The 23,689-nt window shown below is 31.8% G+C and overlaps 2 long non-coding RNA genes across 7 annotated transcripts in view; one reads left to right on the top strand and one right to left on the bottom strand.

Moving 5' to 3' along the window:
• Nucleotides 1–3,145: 3,145 nt before the first annotated feature.
• The window catches only part of LOC129317653 (uncharacterized), a 43,756-nt gene continuing 23,212 nt past the window's right edge, over nucleotides 3,146–23,689 (bottom strand). Inside the window, exon 3 of the long non-coding RNA XR_008595011.1 lies at nucleotides 3,146–3,382. This is a non-coding gene — a long non-coding RNA (uncharacterized LOC129317653). The remainder of the gene's footprint in view (nucleotides 3,383–23,689) is intronic.
• Nucleotides 12,246–20,537, top strand: LOC129317628 (uncharacterized). 6 transcript variants are annotated; one of them, XR_008595005.1, is made up of 5 exons: nucleotides 12,246–12,672; nucleotides 13,245–13,328; nucleotides 14,570–14,658; nucleotides 18,075–19,905; nucleotides 20,105–20,537. It is a non-coding gene; the product is annotated as an uncharacterized LOC129317628 (long non-coding RNA). The 6 variants fall into 6 exon arrangements; XR_008595000.1 differs by adding an exon at nucleotides 15,190–15,255 and having other exon boundaries at nucleotides 12,248–12,672; nucleotides 18,134–20,537; XR_008595006.1 differs by having other exon boundaries at nucleotides 12,254–12,672; nucleotides 18,075–18,321.

The following is a 23,689-nucleotide window of genomic DNA, read 5'->3' as shown; positions in this document are numbered from 1 at the left end:
TAAATGTAATAACAATGAAAATTTACAAAACCTTTGAGAGCTTTTTCATAAAGTTGATAAAATGTGTTGCCTACTCACTCAATTAATGCTTAACGAATGTATTACTTACTTACTCAAATGAGGTCCTTGATATAGTTTAGATTGTTTAAGACCAGTAGGAACACTTAGGAAGATGATTATAGACGTTGAAGATTTGGAGAAGTGTAGATAACCACAAAAAACCACTCTTTTTGCATTGAGCATTAATGCTTATTGGAGGCTAATTCAAGTGTGATTTGGATGAGTGTCACACATAGAATGGAACTAAAGCATATAAGGCTTTGATTCACTTTAGATAAATCAAGCGTGAGGCTATATGTTGTTCAAGCATGTTTTGAAAGGTAGAAGCACCAAACTTCTTTGGAGGACAAAACATGCATGGGTACCCTAAAAGACTAAGTGTGGAATGGAATATAGGGCTTCTTAGTTGGCTAAAATGTTCTTGACTCACTAAGTCCTAACATGCACAAAGGAATAGCCAAAACATGTGTGGACCTAAACTAGATCAAGCATGGATTGGAAAATAAAACATGGGTGCATTCTAAGAGTTTGATACTTAAGTGCAATAGACTTGTGAGCCTAAGATAGATATATGATGCATTCTTATCATTTTCAAAACATATGATTGCTCTCATTAGTTTTCACAATTAAATCTAGAGAAGACTAAAATAATAAACCTATAGACTAAGTCTTTTCTTAATCTTCATTCTATAGGAGGTTTTGTCACTTTGTTAATATATATGATTTGCACAAGTAAACAACCTCATTTCTCTTGGTTTTGTTAATAATCAAACATATGGTTTAACATCCTTTTCCTTCTTCTTCCTTTATTAAGAACAATATCCTTCAAGTGGTTGATGTAATAGTAATTAAAAGCATAGTAAGCACATAATCCACAGTTTGCCCAAAAAGAAAAGATGATAGCTAGAAACCAGTGATTTTTTATTCCTCAGTTATCAAGCACGAGCTCAATATGCCACAAATCTCTTATGGCAAATTGAGCATACTGAGCTCAATAGTGCTACAAAGGAAGCTTTTAGGATTTTCAAGGAGGCATGTTGAGCATACTTCTTCCTTGTCATCAATGACGATATCAATCCCAAGTTGTTCAGTGATGCTCCACTCCTTTACCTAGGCGAACTCTCACCTCTCAAAATCATGTGATGATATTCATGCATTAATTCATAGCACGCTAGCATTCACTATGCAAACATGCACAACAACATCATTGTACCCATTTCATAGATGGTAATCAAATCAAGATACACAAGTTAATCATTGAACTTCTCTTTATTCATTGAACTCCTTACACATAGTTTTCATTGAACTCCTTAGTAATGTGCATATTCATTGAACTTCTTATAGTACACACAATCATACAACTCCATTCACACATAGTCATTGAACTCCTTTAATACATAGTTCATTATATCCTATTACAATTCACCTTATTAAACTCCAAATAACACAAGTCATTGAACTCCATATTTTTAGAATCATTGTACCTTATACATTCACAATTATTGAACTTCATAATTTTAAAATCATTGAACTTCATTAGACAACCACCTCATAGAGAGTTTTTCAAACAAAATATGCCACATTTTCATTAATAAATCTCACATAATTCAATTATCAAATATTAATCAATAAACTAATTAACATACAAAAGTACAAGATAGAATTCCCTCAATTATCTCAAACCCTTAAGAGGTCAAAGGTTTCACCTCTCAATTACTCACTCTCTAAGCTTCTAAGAAGCTTGAATGGTGCCAATAAGGTTGCTCTATAAGCATTCACAATATGATTTATCAATATCCATAGTTGAGCTAATTTTCACTATTAACTTAACACTTTTTCATGCTTAAGATTCATTCTATACTCATATAAAAATACCTATAAAGTTTCTTAACTTCCTTTATGTAACACTTGCCCCGAATGTTATCCAAAAATCACATAATTCAAATAAATTAAGTGTGGTTAAGGAGTTGATCCTTTAACTAACTTAAGAAATAAATCATTTAAAACCTAAAAAAAATATAGGTTCTACCTATAGCGCACGAAAGCAAGCTAGACAAAAATAGAATAAAAAGATGCTGTCATGACAGCAATTGACAACCCTCCCGGGCCAAATTCCAGGAGGCGCCATTCCGCCATCCGACCTCTGATTGAAGTGATTTTAAACCTCACACGTCACATTCAAAGAATACTATAAGTGTACCAAATTTCAAAAAGATCTAATAGTCAGATTAAAAATTAGATATGTTAAAAGATTGGTTATTTTTGCTGTCATGACAGCTGACAGCACCTCCGAACTAACTTCTGGGGTGCACCATTTCATCATCCGACCTCCGATCAGAGCGATTCCAAAGCCCACATGTCACTTTTAAATAGTACTATTATTTTGAAAAGATCTAACAGACAAATTGAATTTCGTGCATGTTACAACATTATTAATTATTGCTCTCATGATAGCACTTTTGCTGTCATGACAGCTCATCCGGACCAAATTTCGGAGTGCGCTATTTTTCTGTCCGATATCCGATCGACGTGATTCCAAAGCCCATACAAAGCTTATAAAAGATTTTACTTATAACCCAAATTTTAGAGAAATCCAATGATCGGATTAAGATTTGGACACCCAGATGCAAAAGTGCAGTTTTTTTAGTAAAAATCATTTTCAAAATTGTCCAAATCTCATCCTAATAGTCACAAACTTGTGGGAACACTTTGGACACGTCAAATAGGACTAAAAACACCTGATAGAACATTTAAATGATAGAAAAACTATTTATACTAAAATTTGACCACCTGGGTGCCATTTCCCAAAATGGACCCTAAACCCCCAAAATGCACAAATCACACAAGAGTGGCTAAAAACTATTATATTATATATACCTATGAATATACATGCTAAACATTTTCACTTGGCTCAGAGATCTCTGTGGGACCCACGCACCCACTCTCTCTATCCAAGGTGTATATTTGCCCATAGCACACTATTTGCAATGCAATCACTTTGCATTTGCTTGTGGAATCACATATATACCAAAATAAATATTTACTTATAGTGAAAACTTGGTCTACTAAATAAATCCATCAAAACCACACACCACAGCCAAGTTTCCTAGCCATAAGTCTACAAGCAAACAAAAATTCATACACAAGCCATACAATCGACACATACTCACACACATATACATAATCATATCCTACTGGCACCCTAATCCTAAATACATTACAATAGATTTGCTCAAAAGAAAGGGGTTGCAGTTCTTTACAATTCACAAATAACCCCTAGCTCTGCTCCTTTCCCGTCCTCCATTGGTTCCTTCGCCTAGACCTAGAAATATTGAAAAGAAAGGGGTAAGACAACCACAATCTCAGTAACAGAGAAATCTATATTGATTATTACAAAGCAAGCCATAATCAAATAAGCAAATAATAAATTCAACATAGTATATAATTTAGCCATTTAAAATACATGAATGCATGACCTAGGCCGGTATGGCCTTTCATGACCAACAGAATGCCCCCTGACACTCTTTAACTCACAGGTAAACCTTATACCTACTTGTACCTCCACAGGCACAAAATATAATCTAAGGCATGATCTAATCCACCGAACCGCCTATGCCCTTTCGATGTGAATCCTGAGCAGTCGAAGCTAACTCCCTCCCAGAGCTAGCCTGACTTACTCTCCATGTGAGGGCTACCTTGGCCTAGGCACTCAACCTCAAACTTCATATGTCGGATTTTGTCCCCCACTGAGAGGTGTCGAACACTTAATACACTAACCACTTTAGTGCATTGAGCCTACAATATGTAAGGCAATACTGAGTACTGGTAGTGTGCCATAGAATATCAAAAGTCCACACCTTCTTATTGGTGAACTCCCACCGAGATTATGCCTTTTATTCTTGTCTACCTTTCTTGAGTATTGATCACTTCAACACTCTAAGATAGTATAACATTTATAAATCTCCCTTAACTGGTTCCTTAGCCTATCTAAGTTACCTTACTTAGTTACACTTCCTTAAGTGCAACTTCTATTCCTTATGATTAAAATACATGTAAACAAATCTTGTTTGCATAAAAACATTGTTGTTGAACAATTAGAAAACATATTTACACTATAATCAAAGTAGTACCCCATAACCCCTTATAAAGCACATTTAATCTTTTAAAACACGTAATGCATGATAGCTAGTAATATTTATTCAAAAATAACTAAAACAAAGTAATAAGAAATATAAATTCCCCTGTTACCTCAACCCTTTGGTACCAAAAGAGTTCCTCTTGCACAAAATAGGACTCGGCTTGTTCCTTAACTTTCAAACAAATTCCACCAACAATCCTTACAACATATAAGTGATCCACATCACTTATCATGACAAATAGCATTAATGAAGACTATAACTCATACTATACAACTTGGGTCAATGAGTCATAATCCACCCTAATGGTCCATATATTAAACCAACAATTCACATAGTATCACTTAACCACCAAAACCATTTATTAGCCATCATTAGGCTAATTTTTAATTTATATAATTTTTAATCAATTAAAAACCTTCACTTAGTGTCACCAACTTTCATTATTAGCCCTTATAATGAAAACCAAACCTTAATTTAAATCTTATTGGGCTCAAATGGCAAAATTATAATTAAATCAATAGACTAAAATTATTGAAGAGCAAAACCCAACCTTTTGGGGTTTGATTTGTGCCCAAAACACCTCTTTTCATCTAATTATTAACTCAAAACATTAGAACACCATATAGAAACTCAAAACATCCTCCCTAGAACCCAAGGAAACTAAAGCTTACAAAAATAAAGCATTTTAGATCAAATTTCAGAAATTTCCTTTTCCAAAATTGAGAAACACAAAGAGGGAGGGAAGAGAATTGCAGTAGAGAGTTTACCTATCACGTAGTCGAGCTCACAACGACCGCAAAGCCTCCTAGATCCGAGCCTAACTCCCTCTCTTTCTCCTTTCTTCTTCCTTTCTCTCTCTTACGTGTTCGTTTCCTTCTTTTCCTTATTTCCTTTTCTGCATTTCTACGTCTGTTTGCTCTTTAAAATGCTGATCTAAAAGTTTGAAAAAAATTACAAGAAAGGGTCTAACATTTTTTTATTATAGCACAAAAGCCCAAGTCAACTTTGGTAATTTTTTTCATAGTTAAAAATCAAATAAAACTAAACTTTTGCTTAGTAAAATTAAAACTCTAGACCTCTATCAAATTATTCTAAATTTTAATTTAATTATAGATATTTTATTTTATTTTTTTAAATAAATCCAAGTCTTAAATTTTTTTTTTTGGATGTTACACTTTAGCCCTCATTAATATCATTGAGCTCTTTAATTGCCATTAATAGGACCACATTGTCCCCAACTAACATTTATGGTGAAATTCATATATTAAATGCTCTCCAACCAATAATCATCATAAACTCATAAATACCAAGTTTTATTAACTCAAACTACTCTCATTAACTCTATTTAAGTCAATAAGTTCAAGCCCATAGCCTATATGGACCAAAAATCATCATCAACCAAACCTTAACTTCCAATACTAAGAAAATGGAAGAAGGTAGGAAGATTTAACTTAGGAAGCTTACCTTTTGTGTTTATGGGCTCCAAAATACTCCCAATACTTGAATTCCTCAAGCCCTAGCAGAGCATTTTTGTCCCTCCTTCGTATTTCTTTGTTTCTCCTTCTTCTGTTGTATCAATTTGCATTCTTATTTTTGCACAAAAGTGTCCATGTGCCATAGTAGATGCATAATGCGCTACGGTGCATGGCATAGAGAGCATCTCCCCAGGCGCGTTAGTAAGCATACGCCGCAACGGCCTAATCCACATGTTGTAGTGCGTGGCATAAAACTTTACCCTTCATTTTTTCTTTGTCTTTTTATTCTCGAGTGACCTAATTTTCCTTCAGACCTACTTTTAAGGCTAAAATCACAACCAAACATGCTCGTTAATCCTCTCTAGCCACACACCTTTCTAATGAACTCAATTTAATCAAGTTCAGACTTAATTAATCTGGTTTAAAGTCGAGGCTATACCATCCTCTCCACCACATAAGATCTAACCCCCTTTCCTTGCTCTCCTCTCCCTTACCTCTTCCTATATACACACATATACCTTTCTCTATCCTTTTCTTTCTTACTCTTCCCTCTCACTACTGCCCCCTATCTTTGCATATTTTGTCAGTCTCACTCTTGCCACATTGCTAGGCCATGGTGTACGGTGAGTAGGTAGGAGTGGCCATGACTAATGACATGGTGATTATTGAGAAGAGAAGTATTAAATGTTAGAGAAGAGAAGCAAGAGGAAGAGGGATTGAAGAGGCATACTAGAGCCAAGGAAGAAGAGCGTCTTTACCGGAGTAGGTATTATGGAAGAGGAGAGGTCTTGGCTAGCCATTTCAGAGCAAGCTCAGCGGTAACAATTGATTTTAGTTGTGATGTTGCTGATTACACTTTGCCCAAATTGAATTTGAGCATGAGTAGTGATTGATCTTGGCAAGAGAGAGATAAAATTGGGGGAGGGATGTTGGAATTGGAGGGAGAAGAAGAACGAAGAAATGGTGAAGGCTAGATGCCTACGTTTCGCAAGAAGAAAGCCCCATAAACTAACCACATCAGCAATACATGAAGAGATCATTTTTGTTTAATGGAAGGGGAAATTTTCTCCTAAGAAAAATAATACAGTGTTAGAAATGCCCTATTTACTTGCATAAGGTACCCAGCTTCCCTCAAAGGAAAATACAGGGATAAAAATGCTTTTTAATCCTAATTTGAAATGTCCAAATTTAATATTAATATTTTTATAAATTAACTATGCATATTTACTTTGAATGGTTTAGATGCAAAACTCTTGACTTGCAAATTTTTTCTTAAAAATATATATATATATTTTTGGAAAGTGCTAGTTAAGAGTTTATTTTAAATTTTAATATTATATTTACCAAAGTAAAATTTTATAAAAAAAATATAAAAAATTAATATTAAATCTTAATTATTTAGAGTACTTCTGAATAGTTAATATATAAAAATTATAAAAACTTTTAGTAAATTGAATCATCCTAATTAAATAGTTACAGTTCATATTGGTGATGAATATATTTATTAAATTTTCTCTTAAATTTTTGCGTTAATAAATATAAAATAAAAATAAAAATAAATACTTAAAATATAGACAAGTTGATAGTACTCATCGGGGTGATAAGCAGAGAAGCTGAACCTGCACCGCACAAGTGAACGAATTTTCAAGCAATAAACAACTACTAAAGAAGGCAAAAGGGGAAAGGGTCATGGAGGAATAATTTGAGAATTAGACATGTAGCGTCCAGATGTGCTGGCTACAACAAATGTCAAAATATAACATCCCTTTATGCAACACATCCCGAAAACAATAAGAAGAAATCCAAAAACAAAAAAAAATGAGTAAATCATTCTATAAACTTCAAGTGTCATAGTGCTATAAATTATGAACTTGTTTATGATATAAATTGTTCTCTCAATTTTTAAAAATGACATAATCGAGTTCTATCATTAATAAAAGTTAATTTTAATTATTAGTTAATTAGAAAAGAACATAAAAATCATAGAAAATGATCAAAACTTTTTGTTGGCCATTTTCTATAATTTTTTTATCCTTATCTATAATTTTTGAATTTTTATTATAATTTTGGGTCATTTTCTATAATTTTGAGATCATTTTTGTTAAATTTTTTGGTCTACTAACAGTCAAAGTTAACTTTTGTTATCAGCATGAGTCAGATTGTACTATTTTTAAAAATTGAGAGAATAATTTATATAATAAATAAGTTTAAAATGTATGGTGCTTTTAGACATAAAATTTAGATGATAATTTGCTCATTTATCTAAAAATAAAATAAACAAAAAGAAAAGGAGAGATGGAGAGATGCATGCTATAATGGAGAGGGCATTGCATCTATGTTGTGATGATGCTTTCTTCTTAGACAATCCAAATTTAATATAGATGTTTCAAATTTAATATTAAATTTTTTTTATAATTTTAATATTAAATTTAGAAAAATATATAATCTTTAGTCCCTATAATTTTATTGAGTTTTACTCTTAGTTCTTGTAGTTTTTTCAGTGTTCTTAATCCTTATGGGGACTAAAAACACTAAAAAATAAAAACTATAAAGACCAAAAAAACAAATATCACCTAATCTTTTTGAGATATAAAGATTGAAAATACTGAAAAAACTTACAAGGACTAAAAGTAAAATTTGATGAAACTATAAGGGCCAAATATTATATTTTTCCTTAAATCTATACAGTTTGTAATATACTTGGATAGTCAATTTATAAAAGTTAATTTTTTTTATTAAATATTATTATCAAGTCGATAGTATAGATTTAATACAGATGGTTTGAATTTAATATTAAAATAAAAAAATTAATATTAAATTTGGACCATCATATTAAATATAGATTGCCCAAATTAGTAATGAAACATGTTTATTAAATTTTTTATAATTTTTTTAATAAATATAAAAAAATAAATAATTCAAATTTGGATTGTTTAAATTAAATCTAGACGGTTTAAATTTATAGTCTCTCATTGGAGGGATTGCAGAGTTAATCCAACTCCCTCCTTCTCATCCTCTTGTGCTATGATCTCCTGCTCTTGATGCTACCACTCATTGATTATATAGATGTAATCAAAAGGGTATTATTATCATTCTAAACTTAATCTATCTTTTTTCCTTTGTTCAAACATGAGAAATTTTTTTTTTTTGAATCAAAGGTGTAACATCCCAATTTAAATTTTAATAGTTAATTTAGGTTAATAGAAATTTTAAAAAATATTTATAAGTAAGCAAATTAATAGAAAATGATTATTAAATCTAACTTAGGATATAATTCTAAATTAAAATTAAAAAATAATAATTAAAAAAATAATAAAAAAATATTATTAAATTATTATTATTATTATAAAAAAAAGAAAAGGTATTAAAAAAAAAAGAAAAGGAAGAAGAAGAAGAAGAACGAGATTACTTTCGGCGGCCGCGTAATGATTACATATAAAATAAAAAAAAGAAAGAAGAGAGAGGAAAGAAGAAATAATAAAAAAAAATATGGGACCCACTGAATTTTTATAAAAACTCACCTGTTTTCTTCGTTTCTTCATTCTTTCCTTCGTGCGTGAGCTGAGGCAGAGAGAGCGTCTGTAACCCAAGTTCCCTGGTGCTGAGTTTTAATGTAAGAGTTTTTAATAGGATATTTAGGGTGTGATTTTAAGCTTTTCAAGACTAAGTAAGTGTTCTAAAAAATTTTTTTAGTCATCCTTCCTCTTTGGTTTCTGATTTTGTGGTGGTAGAAAATTTAGGATCTGGAAGAGGGATAAATTTATGTTGAATAAATATGGTTTATGAGGTTGTTAGTGGTATAATAAATGTTCTAGAGTATAAATTTGTTGATGATCTTTGAATTTGTGACTTATGGATCAAATTCTAAACTAGATCTGAAAATATATGTTAATTTATTGAGGTTTAGATGATTATTTGGGATGAGAAATGAATTATTATGGTTATAGGATTATGATTCTAAGCTAGAGACTCAATTTTTAATTTTTGAATATTTTATGTGTGAATTTATAAAATAAAAAGAAAATTTTGATAATAGAAATTAGTTTAGAAGTTGATTTTTAGATTATTAATGTTTATTAATGAGTAAAAGAGGAGTTAAAAATTTTACTTAATAGTATTGACTCTAGATTTGTATTAAAATTGAGATTAAAAATTATGTTATATTTTTAATTCTATTATTAGAATTATTTTATTAGTTTCAAAAAAATTGAAACTAATATTTATAAATAATATGTTATTTGTAGATTATATTATTGGTGAAGATTGTGGTGAGAGAGAAATTTATAAGGAACAATTTATTGAAAAAGCTACGAGATAACCATGCTTTTAATTTGTGATTAATATTACTTCATGTTAATTGAGTGATTATTAAGAAAATTATGAATTTTGTAATATTGTATAATTGTGCAATATTATTATGAATTTATTTGATTATTGTGGGAGGTGTTGGGAGACTTGCTATTATTGTTGTATTTATGTGCCACGTGGTACGCCCCTATTGGAGCTCAATAGGTGGCTTGTAAAGACTCGGGCTAATCTACCTTTGGCTGGGTAATTTAGCACCGAATGAGGGCTACTGCTCGAGGTTAATGGAGGGATATAAGGATGGTTGTTTGTGTGTATTATAATATTTTTTTATATTTTGTTGGAATTATATTATTTTTAATTCTCACTTAGTAAGTACACACTTAACTATTTGTATACACTATCATAATTTGACTTTGGTTATTGGGACTTTTGAGTCTCATCATGTGGTTAACAATTTTCAGGAGAAGAGCCACGAGTGATACGTGGAGGAGTCCCAGAGGCTTAATGACATAGATCCACTGTCTCTTTTAGGTATTTGATTTATAATTTATAATGTGTTATATTGCCAATATTAGGGCTTTTTGTTTATTGACAATTATATGAATATATAAATATAATCATGCCTTTCAAACTATTTCTATTTTTGATACACTTTGGATGACTGTAATTTTAATATTTGGTTTACTTTGGATTGGTTAAAATGACATGATTATGAGGCCAAATAACTGGCTTGTTTTGAAAATTGACTAAATTATTTATTTTACTTGTTGGGAGTATAAGGATGGACAAATATGATTTAGCCTAATGGCATATGGGAGGTAAAAATTTAGTTAAAATGTTATATTGTGCAAGTTGAAGCCAATTATAAAATATTTTTATATCAAAATGATTGATATAAAATGTGTTGGGTGGCTGTAACCCAACTATAGTTGAGTTAAATTATTTAAAAAAAAATTTTGGTGTGTTACAAAAGGGGTAGGCGATAACAGCATGAGATTACAAGTAGAATTAAACTCATGACCTCTCATTTATAAGAGAGCTTACATGCAACTAGGCTATAAGGCTATTAACTAAAGAGGGAAAAAAATATTATCTCTTCACTTTTCCCTCATTTTCATTTTGTATCTTTTCACTTTTCCTCGCAACTTTTTTCTTGTTGATACAAGCCCAATTATTGAAAGTTTTATTGTGCATTGTCTTCATAGTTAAGGAAACCAAGTTTGGTGCTCTTGGTGATGAGGAGCACCAATTTAAACCATCTAGATTAAAATTGAATTGTCTAAATTTAATACAATTATTTTATATTTTTAATAAATTATTATTTGAATAGGTACTGTATTTTAAATAAAAATATAATTTTTTTGATACATTTTAAAAATTATGAACTTAAAAGACTCAATTTTTTTTTGATAAAGTTAATTTTTTAATAATACTTAATTTAAAATTTATAAATAATAAATATTCAAAAACTAGTTTTTTTTAAAAATACTAACTATTTAATTAAAGCATTTAAGAGTGAATTCAAAATTTTAAAATTTTAACACCATTAACTATGTGTTTTAATTAAAGTTTTAAAAATTAGATTGATTATTAAACCATAAAAGATAGTTTCAAAAATCAATGGTCACACTATAATTAGATAGCTATGACTAATTTAATATATTTCTAATATCTTATCTTAAATATAGTATTAGAGAAAATATCTTATAAAATATAATTTCACAAAATTAATTTTATAGAAATATTTTTAAATAATTTTTAAATTTATTGTTATTAAATATCTTCTTTTTAATTTAGTAAAAATGTTGATATTTTTATGAAAAATATAATTTTAAAAAATTGATAAATATTGTACAATTTTAAAAATTAAAAATAATTGTGAGATGTAATAATTATATAATATATGAGTATTTTAATATATGACGGTGTCATAATATATATAAACAAATTTATGGCACATTTTCCAAATAATTTTAATTTTTGAATGCGTATATTGTGTAGATATATCATATATGTAGAAAATAAAGTTTAGATTAAAGATATAATTTAAATTTTTGAAAAATAAAAAAAAAAGAAATTCTAACCAGTTTTAACAAGTTTTTAGTTCACTAGTTTTCAACTAATTTGACCAATTTTAATTTGAACGAACTAGTTCAATCTGATTGCCAATTTACCCCTGTAATGGATTAGGCTAATTCCTTGTACAACTGGTTGAACTAGTAAATCCAATGTAGCTTTTCAGACCATGCCTGCAATGCTCTTAACAAGAATTTATGCCAAATCAAGCTCGGTATTATGTTTTATAGACATCAAAGATTTCAATTTTCAATGGTCCCGTTTTCCCTTTTCGCGGTAAATGATTTCGCAATAAATGAAGTTTCGAACCCAGTTAACTGATAAACGATTTCGATTCTCAACGGTCCATTTTTTTCATCTACAAGGCATGCGGCAATTTTAAGTTTTAAACCTAGTTAACTGGAATTGAAATTGAACCGACTCATTTACTGGATGATATTATCGGCTCTAGTTTTCCCTTCCTAAGCCTGAGTATGCTACATCATCACAGCGGCTGCTGCTCCGCCTCCGCTGGCGAAGACGAAAGCCGGAAGTGAGGCTTCGGTCTTGACCATGCTTTAGGGTTCAAACAATTCGATTCGAATGGCGTTGGAAGTAGCTCAATTCAAATTACTGTAAGTCTCGAATTTCTAAGTTGTGTTTCATGGTCCCTGATTTTTTAGTACTGCAATTTTGATTAGGCGACGAAACGTTTGGGTTTTAAGGAGTCGTCAACAAAGTGTCTCAAGTTTAGTCGATTGCATCGTGAAGCTGTAGGCTTTTAGCACGTCTCGTAGATATGTTGCTCGTTATAAATTTGCTCGTGTTACAGTGTAGCTTTGCTAGAAACTTATATTGTTCATCGGTTTTGTTGTGGGTTCAATAAATCAATAGTGTATATATATGTGAGGATTGGGATAAAACTGAGACATGCATTGAGGTTGAATACCAGAAAAAAGTGAAATGTAACTTTCTATTCTTTCTTTCTATTCCCCCCTTATATTTAAATATGTTGTTTTGCTTGAATATATTAGTTTTGGTAATGCCTTTAAACTAGCTTTCTCAGTTATTCTTATACATTTGAGTCAGTATGGTAAGATTCCTTTGACTCAACGTTTTTGTAATGTCTGATATAGAAGCTTATTGACTCTCACTGTCTTGAAAGTTAACATCCACTAATTTGTGGTGTTTGTTGAAATCATATCAGGATTGAATCGTGCAATTTTGTTCACATGTCCCTATCTTATTTAACTTGCGACTTAACACCAGATCCTTATTACAAGGAATGAAGGTATTCTTTTCTTCTTCTCCTTCTCTTTTTCTTGTTCTATCTGTCCATTGGAATAAATTTTGGTTATTTACTTCTCATCCATTCGTGTCGTTTGTCTTAGAGTGCGTCTATAATAATTGGCTAGCAATTTTGCTCTTTACAATTTCCTCCTCGTTGTTCACTTGCTTCCACCCTTCCTGAGAGGTGGAAAGATTATTTTTTTTAAAAAATAAAAATAAAATTTCTGGCCATCAAGATTGGTTTATTTGGTGGTACTGGTGTTGGAAATTGTGCTTATTATGGAAGTTATAAATGACGTTTTTGGGGCTCAGGGGCTCTTCTGTTTTCTAATCACTCATTTTAACAATACTTAACTAATGTAACAATTCAAAATTTGCATAAAAGGAATAGACGTCATTGCAGAATAATAGTATTTTTCTCTTAAAAGTTCTCCTGTATGCAACCTATTGTTTGAAAACTTAGGAGAGAATCTTGTTATTGGATATGAATGTTGAAGTGTGAGATCTTCCCCAACTTTATTTTGTTTTTTGTTGGTTCCTGGTGTTGACTTTCAATTTAAATTAAACAATCTTCAAGTCTAAAAGTAATAAATAAATATATTTTTTAAATCCTTTGAAGGTTATGCTGCTGTTATTGTTTGCCATATGATATGACAGTTACTTGGATGTTGTTGTGGCCCTTAATTTTGAACACGGATTATTTTGGTAAATATAATTTTTCTATAACATTTTGCTCAAATTTCTGGAAAGACTCGGCTTCTCTGTGTTCTATAAAGTAAAATAAAATTCCTGATCAACAGTGTGTAGTTAGACTGGAGAATAGTTAAAATGGGGAAGGGGGGAAAAAAGAAGGCTTCGCTTTTTAAGCCTTGTATAGTTAGACCGGAGAAATGAATAGTTAAAATGGAAAGGGAAAAAAAAAAAAGCTTTAGATTCTGATGTTTATCAGCTGAAATGAAGGTTGAGATAGATTCCCACGCTACCATACCAGAAAACATAGAGGACAGGGAAATGCCTTTCTTTGAGCAAAGAAGCTCAAAGCTACAGAGGCATGTGAATATACAGTGTTTCTCCTTTATTAGTTTCAGCATTCCTTCACATCTGTTGGTTTTTTTTATATGACATGCTTAATTCCTGTACAACTAATTTAGTATGCCTATTCTCTTTTCACAGCTTCCTTGCACTGCTTCATTTCTTGTTGTTTGCTACCACTCTGGTATATTTTACTTGATTTTGCTTCAGATTTTTTGAACGAGATTCACACACACATGTATATTGGATATATTCACAACAAGAGATGAAAAAGTGATTGCAAGCTGATGGCCCTCACTGTAAGTAATAAAGTTCTTTTTAGTTTACATATCCACTATTTTTTCTCCAGATTGGTACCCATTGTGTGGAAGCAACTCTTATTACATATTATGCTCCTTTCATGCTTTATGTTTATGTTGTTTATACATGTTAAAAAACACAAATACACACCTGGTAAGTATGTATTGAAAGTTGTCCTTTTTAAAATCTTCCTTCGTATATAATACAGGACAATCATGTTCTGAGAAGCTTATGAGCTTCAGCCTCTTGCTTTTCGCAAAGTGATCGTTTACAACATTTTGTTAAGATTCAGATGATGATGTGAGAAAGCCTTTTCTTTTTCCTTTTGTAAGCTTATAAATTAGAATATTCATTGGGGATTAATAATTTAGAAAATTAATTAGCTTGCATTTGTTTGTTTTTACTTATTTGGATTGGGATTGGTCCCTTTTTGGTTTTTTTCATGAATTATATTCAGCATTATTCTATAGGCTTGGTTCGGACATATTCCAATTAATTTATTCACAATAATTGCTGTTGATTGGTTCTAGTTTTTGGTATGAAACTCAAAAAGCAAAGGAGAGAAGCCTACTCTAAATTTAGTGGGGGCTAATAAGGTTAGGTTTCTTTTATCTTACAGTTATACTTTTACTAGGACTAAATATCATCTTCTTAGCCTCTAAAATAACTGTAGTTCTTGAATAAGTATCTAACTATTGTAATTATTTCAATCAATATTTAATGTAAAATATAAAAAGCATAAAAAGCTATCAAAATCAACAAAAAGTCTGAGTTATTTGAGTTCTGCTATTGCCCTAAGACTGCTAAATTGTGAGTTATTATATAACTTAGATCATTGTCATTGTATTAAACGAGTTAGATGGATGATTTTGTTGTTTTGTTGGAATATTTTAGTTTAATTGACGCAAGCCTTTACATTTATTCTTTATCTGCTTGGATCAGCATTGTAAGATTCCTTTCTCACTCAATGACTCTACTGTTTGATATCGAATACTATTCATTTTACCTTTTAAAGTTGTTCTCTATTTTTTTGATATTGAATCCTATTTATTCCTATCTTTTAAAGTTAACGTCTACTAAGTTATACCTTCTAAAAATAGCATTATGCATTGTCCATTTAGTGGTTGGATCCTGAATTTAGTTATGTTATCTTGAAATGCATTATGCATGAAAGGTCTCACATTAGTAATTACTTGAAGATTTCCGTTATTGGCATATGGATGGTTTCATGTTGGCACTTCTATCTTTGATAGCTTCTCTTCTTCCTTCATTCTCAATAACATTCCTTCCTCACAACATCTCTGTGATGTTTGATAATGAATCCTATTTATTCTTTTTGTAAATATGTATTTGATTTTCTCATTTTTAAAATTTTCCTTCTTTTGTACATGCGATAACTATAATTTTATAATATGGGATAATCACACCTTAAGAAGCTTAAACTTACATCATAGAATTAACTTATTTCCTTTAATCTATACTTCATTCTTGTATACTTCAAATTACATGCCCTTGGCATTTTGTTTGGTTGGTCTTTTGTGAAGCAATTTGGCACTTTCATGCCAAGTTTGGGTAGAAAGATGACCATATTGTAGTTTATTTTATCTAGCTAGTCTATTCAGTGCTTGCACGTAGAATATTATTGTGTTATTTTTCCTGGTTAGGTTTGATTCAATGTTCATGATGGATCTCTATTTGTTGATTTCGTTGAAATATTGGAATCCTTTAACCTACCTTTTTTACTTAGTCGTTTAGATGGTTATTATTATTTTTTTTCAACAAATAGGTTCCTACTGGAAGGTGACCTTGTGCCTTTATCAGGAGAAGAATGTTGTGACTTGCTTAATTGTGCATCTCTTTGTACCTACGATTAGTTTTAGGATTTACTTTGCTGTAAGTTTTTCATGTTTTTCTTTTGCTTCTTGCTCCCACAAATAAGTAGGTGTTATGAAAATGTGCTCTGTTGGCTTTGGTTTTAGTTGTAACCGTTGAATCTTGTAGAGATTGAATTTCTTTCTTTTCAAGATTAGAATCCTTTAACCTATATTTTCTATCTAGTTGTTTAGATGGTTATTATTTTTAAAACAAATAGGTTCCTATTGGAAGGTGAACTTGTGCATTTATTAGGACAAGAATGTTGTAACTTTCTCAACCATGAATCTCTTTGTACCCACAATTAGTTTTAGGATTCTCTTTGCTGTAAGTTTTTCATTTTTTTTTTCTTTCGCTCCTTGCTCCCACACTAATAAGTGTGGCATGGAAATGTGCTCAGTAGCTTTCGGTTTTATTTGTAGCCATTGAATCTTGTAGAGATCGAATTGCTTTCTGCACTTTGAATTGTTCTATAGGGTATTTATTCTGGTACTGCTAAAGCTTTAGATTTTACATGTTAGCTTCAAAATGTTGTTCTACCATACTGTAATTTGACTTTCAAAATGGATCTATGTAGAGTTTGGGTAGAAAGATGACTAAATTTTAGTTTATTCTATTTTGCATGTCCATTTAATGAAACTCTTACAATATTATTATGTTACTTTGCCTGGTTAGGATTGATCCCATTTTCTTGATAGGTCTCTTCTTTCATTGATTTTTTTTTTTTTTTGTTCTGGTGAGAAAACAAGGCCAAAGGTCTTCTTTCATTGATTTCATTTCAAGATTGGAATCCTTTATCCTAGCCTTTTATTTTGTCGTTTAGATGGTTATTATTTTTCGAACATGTAGTTTCGTCGTATTGGATGGTGACCTTGTGCCTTCATCAAACAAAGAATGATGTGACTTGCTCAACTATGCTTCTCTTTGAATCCAGCTTCTCTTTGAATCCATGATTAGTTTTAGGATTTTCTTTGCTTTATTTTTCATAATTTTCTTTTTCTCCTTGCTCCCACAAATATGTACGAGTGTTCTGAATATGTGCTCTGTTGCTTTTGGTTTTATTTGAAACCATCGATTGAATTTCATTCTTTGCTTTATTTTTCATATTTTTCATTTTCTCCTTGCTCCCACAAATATATACGAGTGTTTTCAATATGTTCTCTGTTGCTTTTGGTTTTATTTGAAACCATTAAATCTTGTGGAGATTGAATTGTGTTTTGCACTTCGAATTGTCTTGTAGGATGATATATTCTAGTACTTTTTAAGCTTTATATTTTACATATGTTAGCTTCAAAATGTTGTTCAGCCTTATTGTAATTTGATTTTCAAAATGGATTCGTTTAAATTCTAATCAAAATGGGTTCGGGTAGAAATATGATTAAATTATAGTTTATTCTATCTTGCTAGTCTATTCAGTGTTTGCACTTACAATATTATTATGTTGAATTCCCTTGTTAGGCTTGATTCAATATTCTTAATGGGTTTGTCTATTCATTGATTTCTGTTTCAAGATTGGAATCGTTTAACCTACCTTGTTTTTTAGTCGTTTAGATGGATTTGCCTGATACAAAGGCATTAGAAGGTGTGCTTTGAAAATTGTAGACATGATGATCACGACGATGCTATTGCCAAGAATCCCAAATCCTTGCATGGTTGAATTTTGACCAGATGCTGGCGGTTCCATTTGAGAGCATGAGGTTACTGTCATCGTGGTTGAGGGTTTCGGAGTCTATGGGCAAGCCATTATTGATGGACCAAATGAGTCGGAGTACACGATGATAGCAGTGAAGGTAGGAGAAGAAATTTGGCACTGTAGCCTAGTCATCTGCATTCCATGAATTTGAGTATATCCTCATTGGCTGGTTCTTTAGGAATGGCACACCAATGGACATGCACTCCTCAATGCTTAGCTTCCTGTTCCTTCATGCCTTCTATATTAATAAGCTTGTGCAAAGGTGAGCCATATGGATAGGGAGAGATATAGAGAGAGAAGGGAGAGAGATGCATTCGTGTGTGTGGGAGAGAAAGAGAAGTGAGAAACCATGCAGCTCATCGAGGCTCATCGACACAGTGATCAGAGGTGGAGCTTGGAGAGAGAGAAGGAGAGATGTTAGGGAGGAGAGAGTTAGTTGGTGAGGTGTAAAAAAAAATAATAAAAAAAAATATAAAGTGGATCTCATCATTATATTTTATTATTAAAAACGGAAAGATCAACAAATTGCGGGACATAATTGACTTAGAATTGAGTTTAGGGTTTCCAGTAATATTTCAAGTAAAGTTAAGAAATAAAAATGATCCTTAACTTTTATTTTTATAACATATAGGTTCATATTGGAAGGTGACCTTATTTTTATCAAGACAAGAATGGTGTGACTTGCTTAACAATGCATCTCTTTTGACCCACAATTAGTTTTTAGGTTTTGTTTGCTGTAAGTTTTTCATGTTTTTCTTTGCTCCTTACTCCCACAAATAATTAAGAGTGTTATAATAATGTGCTTTTGGTTTTAGTTGTAATCATTGAATCTTGTGGAGATCGAATTTTCATTGGTTCTTTTTGACAGTTTGGTGCATCTTAATTCTCATTCTAATTCACCATGTTGTCTCTGACATTTTCGTAGTTATATACTTTGCTTGGCATCATTCTTTATCCTCTATATATCACTACAAAGTTTTGTTTTGTCCTTTAGGGGACAAATTTTCTATAAAAACTTTATGTCAAGACAGTATAATTGATGATTGACTTTAGAAGTGAACGAAATAAGTAGATATGATTATTCTTTAACTTCTGTATCAACCTTTTTTTGGTTGTACTTGTAGAGTCTTCTCGGTACAGTACAACTGTACAAGTATAAATGCATATTGCACCTTGTTGTGGTAGAAAATACTCTATATGTTAACATCCCCTCTCTGCTTTTTCCTTTTGGAGATCTTACATGAGACTTGACATCATATACCGAAATCCAAATTTTGTTATTAATCCATTGGAATTCCTGCTAAATGTTCTTTCCTAATCCATACTAAACCTTTCAATACTGGTATTCTTTTTTCTTTTATTAGTCTATATATGATTGTTAGGGTGGAGGGTTCTTCATGCTGGGTTCTTTTATCTTTTATTAGTTTATTTGCTATTTTTATTTTCTTTATCATTGATTAGTTTAGGGACATAATACGTGTTAATCAAGCTGTGAGAGTAGTTAGAATTTTTATGTTTATTTTCTTTATCATAGAATTGTAAGAGTAGTTAGAATTTTACCGTAGTATAGTGTATTTTAAATCTAGATTTTGACCATTCAAAGAACATGGCGATGTTAATCAAGCTGGGAACAAATCTCAAAGGGTATCCATCCAAAGAAAGCAATTGAAGTGGAACCTTGGTATTGTCTAATTTTCTAGTTTTCCTAAACTTAATGTAAAATTTTTTAATACTATGCAATTTCCTATGCATGCACGAGTTCGTCCATCATGAACTTTTTTTTTTTTCCTTTTCGTAAAATGCCATGTGTCAATTTTCCCATTCTATGTCTCTTTGGTGCATAGTGCATTCACGTATTAGACATTTTTTATGTTTGACAGGGATTCGTGGTACTGGCTTGGGAGGGTAAAATTTTAACCAATAATGGTATGATTGGGGGTATCAATTGAAAAATGCTTTGGTGGTGAGATTCAATCCTTCTTCATGACAAGCATTACAGCTAGCCACCTCCTTCTTCATGACAATCATGACAAGCTTCATGATGGACGGAATCCAAATCCTTGCTGTAAATGGTTGACGGAATCCTTGCTGACTTAGCCACCTCCTAACAACATCAAAGGAGCTTTTGCAAATGCAGTGAATGTTTATTTTAAATTTTATCATTTTATCTTCCCAACTCCATTAAAGGAAATTCAAAAACAATACCTCACTCTTTTATTCTTGGTTTCTTGTGTCGTTGTCACTTTCCTTGAGACTTAATTCTTGTTTTCTTTATTTCATCCAAATCAGTACAAAAATTGTCACTTTCCTTTAGATTTAATTCATGTTTTTTTTTTTTAAATTTCATCCAAACTAATACTTATATTCCAATTCCAATTTTAAATACTTATATTTTATTAAAATTATATCAGGATTCCATCATCATACCAAACACACTTTTAAATCCAAATCTATTCCAATTCCAATTCCGATTTCAATTTCAATTCCGATTCCATTAAAAACTCTTTCATCGTATCAAACATGGCATAACATGTGGCGTTGCTTTCAAATTTAGGTAGGAGCCCATTCTCTTAATTCAATAGAAACCTTAGGGAGCTTAGGTTTTATGATAATAATGGAATTAAAGTAGTCTCCTCTGATAGTAAGGGTCCCAAAAGCAAATAAGGAACAGGACTCTTAAAGAGCAACAAGGCAAAAATGAGGTGGGGGTTTCCTTGTTCAAATTGATAAGATTTCATAATACTGACATTGCTCCCATATTGAAATGAAATGAGGATGAAAATGAGCAACATTTGGCTCTCTCTCACTAGAGTAAAGTGAGCAAGTTCTGTGAGTGAGAAAACAAAGAAAAGTTCTATGACATAAGCAATCACACAAGAATGGAGTATATGTGAAAGAGTGTCTACCAAGATTGAGAAAGTTGAGTGTGTCAAGGAGAACCTCAAATGATAAGTTATCTTCTCATATTTTCACACTTTTTCTCTCTCCTTCACATGGCTTGTCCAATTTGGAACTAACTAATTTAGATGTTCTCCTACTTAAATATATATCAACAATTGGTATCAGAGTTGAATTAAAGCAGGCTATCAAGGGTCAGCTAGGTTGCTCGGGATTGGTCATTATTGATTGAGTGTTTCATTGTGGGTTGTTAAAGTCAAGATTTTCTTGCAATTGTGCTAGTGTGAAGTTTGGGATGGTGAAGCCATTGGTCAAGGACTTGACTTGCTTGGTGAAGTGCCGGGCATTTTCAAATCACCATGGTAAAGAAGTTATTGAGAAGTGTTGGGCATTAAGGACCATAGGTATTGAGAAGATAAATAATAATTATATGTCCTAATTAATGTACTTGTATTCAATTTTATTCGGCAAGATATTGTTGGTGGCCATCAACAACTCCTTAAATGGAAAGTGATTGGAAAGCAATGTACATCTTGTTTTTACAAAACACGAAGCCTCTAAAAGAAGCCTGAGACTTACTCACACCACTACTCTCAAAAGAACCAACAATGTAAAGCTTCAAATTGAGAATGAGTTGATGGCAGTCTTATAGCGAGATGTGTCGGTAAGTTAGTACTTGAGAAAAGTAAAAACCCTATATGATGAGATTTCAAAATTAGATATAGAAAAACATAAAAATAAAATCTTAGAACAAAGAATGGCATAGATCATAATAAATTACCTATGGCTTGAATTCAATAAACAATATCCTCCTTATCATAGGGAATAAAATGAGGGTAAGCTCTCATGCAACTTGAGAAATGGCACGAGATGAACAAAATTCACTAAAACAAAACAAAAATTTGAAACTAAAAAATGCAATGCAGGCAATCATAGGAATAAAAGACTTACAATGTATATATCAACAAAATAGCCCACCTAAACTAGTCTATTTAGACTAGAAAAGAGTAACCGGCCATGCTAGAAGACATTAATGGAAGGTTGTGTTGAGGGAGGGTGGTAGCCAGGTCCAATGGCCACAACCAATCATCCTCAAAACTTGAAGCTTTGACTATAGAATGACCCTTTATCGTAGAGCACCTATTCTCCACAGTTAAGTGTGAATAGCTACAAATCTATTAGGGAAGTAGGATTCAAATTCAAAATAGAGTGTCAGTGCCCACCCATATGAATAACAATGAGCACATAATAAAAGCTCTCTCTAAACATCTTAACATAAGGAGCGTGGCGCTCTAAAGAAAACACCTAAGTATGCTGATAAAGAATTTTTTTGGCATGCCTAGTGGAACTTGCTTGCCAAAGCCATATCAAGAAATGCCCATTCAACAAAATTTGATGATAAAGACAATGCGCAATGCTTTCAAGTTCATCCTAAGGATGAAAGGGAGGTAAGATTCCTAGAACATGATGTGTCAACTCACTTGAACCTAGATGAGCCTTTATCTAATTTTCATGCTAAGCCACTAACCAGGGAGAGGATTTCCCTAAGTAGCCTTTAGGAGAACCTTAGAGTGGCAAGTTGAGCAAATTAAGAAGACCTTTGAGGACTCCGCAAGATGTTATGAATAAGAGAATAGGAAGAAAGTAGACAAAGAAGTAACATTTCATGATTGACAGATGTAGAAGGCAAATGAGGGACAAGAATAAAAGAGGCATGCAGAATTGTGCTAAGTGATAAAAGAGATCCTGCAATCCTTAGCCAATCATTTTGTGATCCATACAACACTCCATGTAGGAATCTTCTCTGTAGGGGTATGGGGAACCCTTAAGATCTAAATAGTATATTAGGCTATTGCCATTAGTTGATGGATGATACACTCTGCCCTGTCAGTGAGGATCAGTAGGCTAGAATGGTTGCTCCAATATGAAAATCATCAGCAGTCTACAGTAGGCTTATGAAAATGATCATGTGCAAGGGAACAAAAGGCTTGGGGGAGTAATATTTTGACAATTAGAAATAAAACAAATAGCTATAAAAGAACGGAACCACCCTTGGTGGACTTAGAGGGTGCTAAGGAAGCAGTTAGAGAGTTATACGGACCTGGTCTAAGGGCCTCTTTCTAAGACTAGTTGTCAAAATTTCTAAAAGAGAAATAAATGAAAAATATCTAAGTACTTCCCAACGATGTTGGGTGAGCCATTAAGTTTAAAATATATTCGAAGTTTTAGCCCTGTGGCTTAGCAAAAGTCAAACAACCATAATTGTTGAACAAACAATGAAGTTAAAACAAGCTCTACCTATATTCAAGTTCCACTACCATACTTCCTCTTTCTTCCATCGCCTTCTCCAACTTAGTATTGATCTATCTACTTGAAAATAGAAGTGAAAAACTCTTGATGATGATGGTCAAGAGCACTCTCCATAGCTCCAGCTAGCTTGTTATAACATTGTGATGTGGAGTTTAATATAGAGTCACATATTGACATCGTTCTACATATAAAGCTAGCTAAGACAAAAGAGAGATTTCCCCATTTTGTAGACCATGCTCTCTTTCTTTAAATGCTCT

This window comes from Prosopis cineraria, unplaced genomic scaffold (assembly GCF_029017545.1).
Source record: "Prosopis cineraria cultivar Desert tree isolate PC_DT_omini unplaced genomic scaffold, ASM2901754v1 PC1, whole genome shotgun sequence".
NCBI classification, from domain to species: domain Eukaryota; kingdom Viridiplantae; phylum Streptophyta; class Magnoliopsida; order Fabales; family Fabaceae; genus Prosopis; species Prosopis cineraria.
This window is presented reverse-complemented; position numbering and strand designations above follow the sequence as displayed.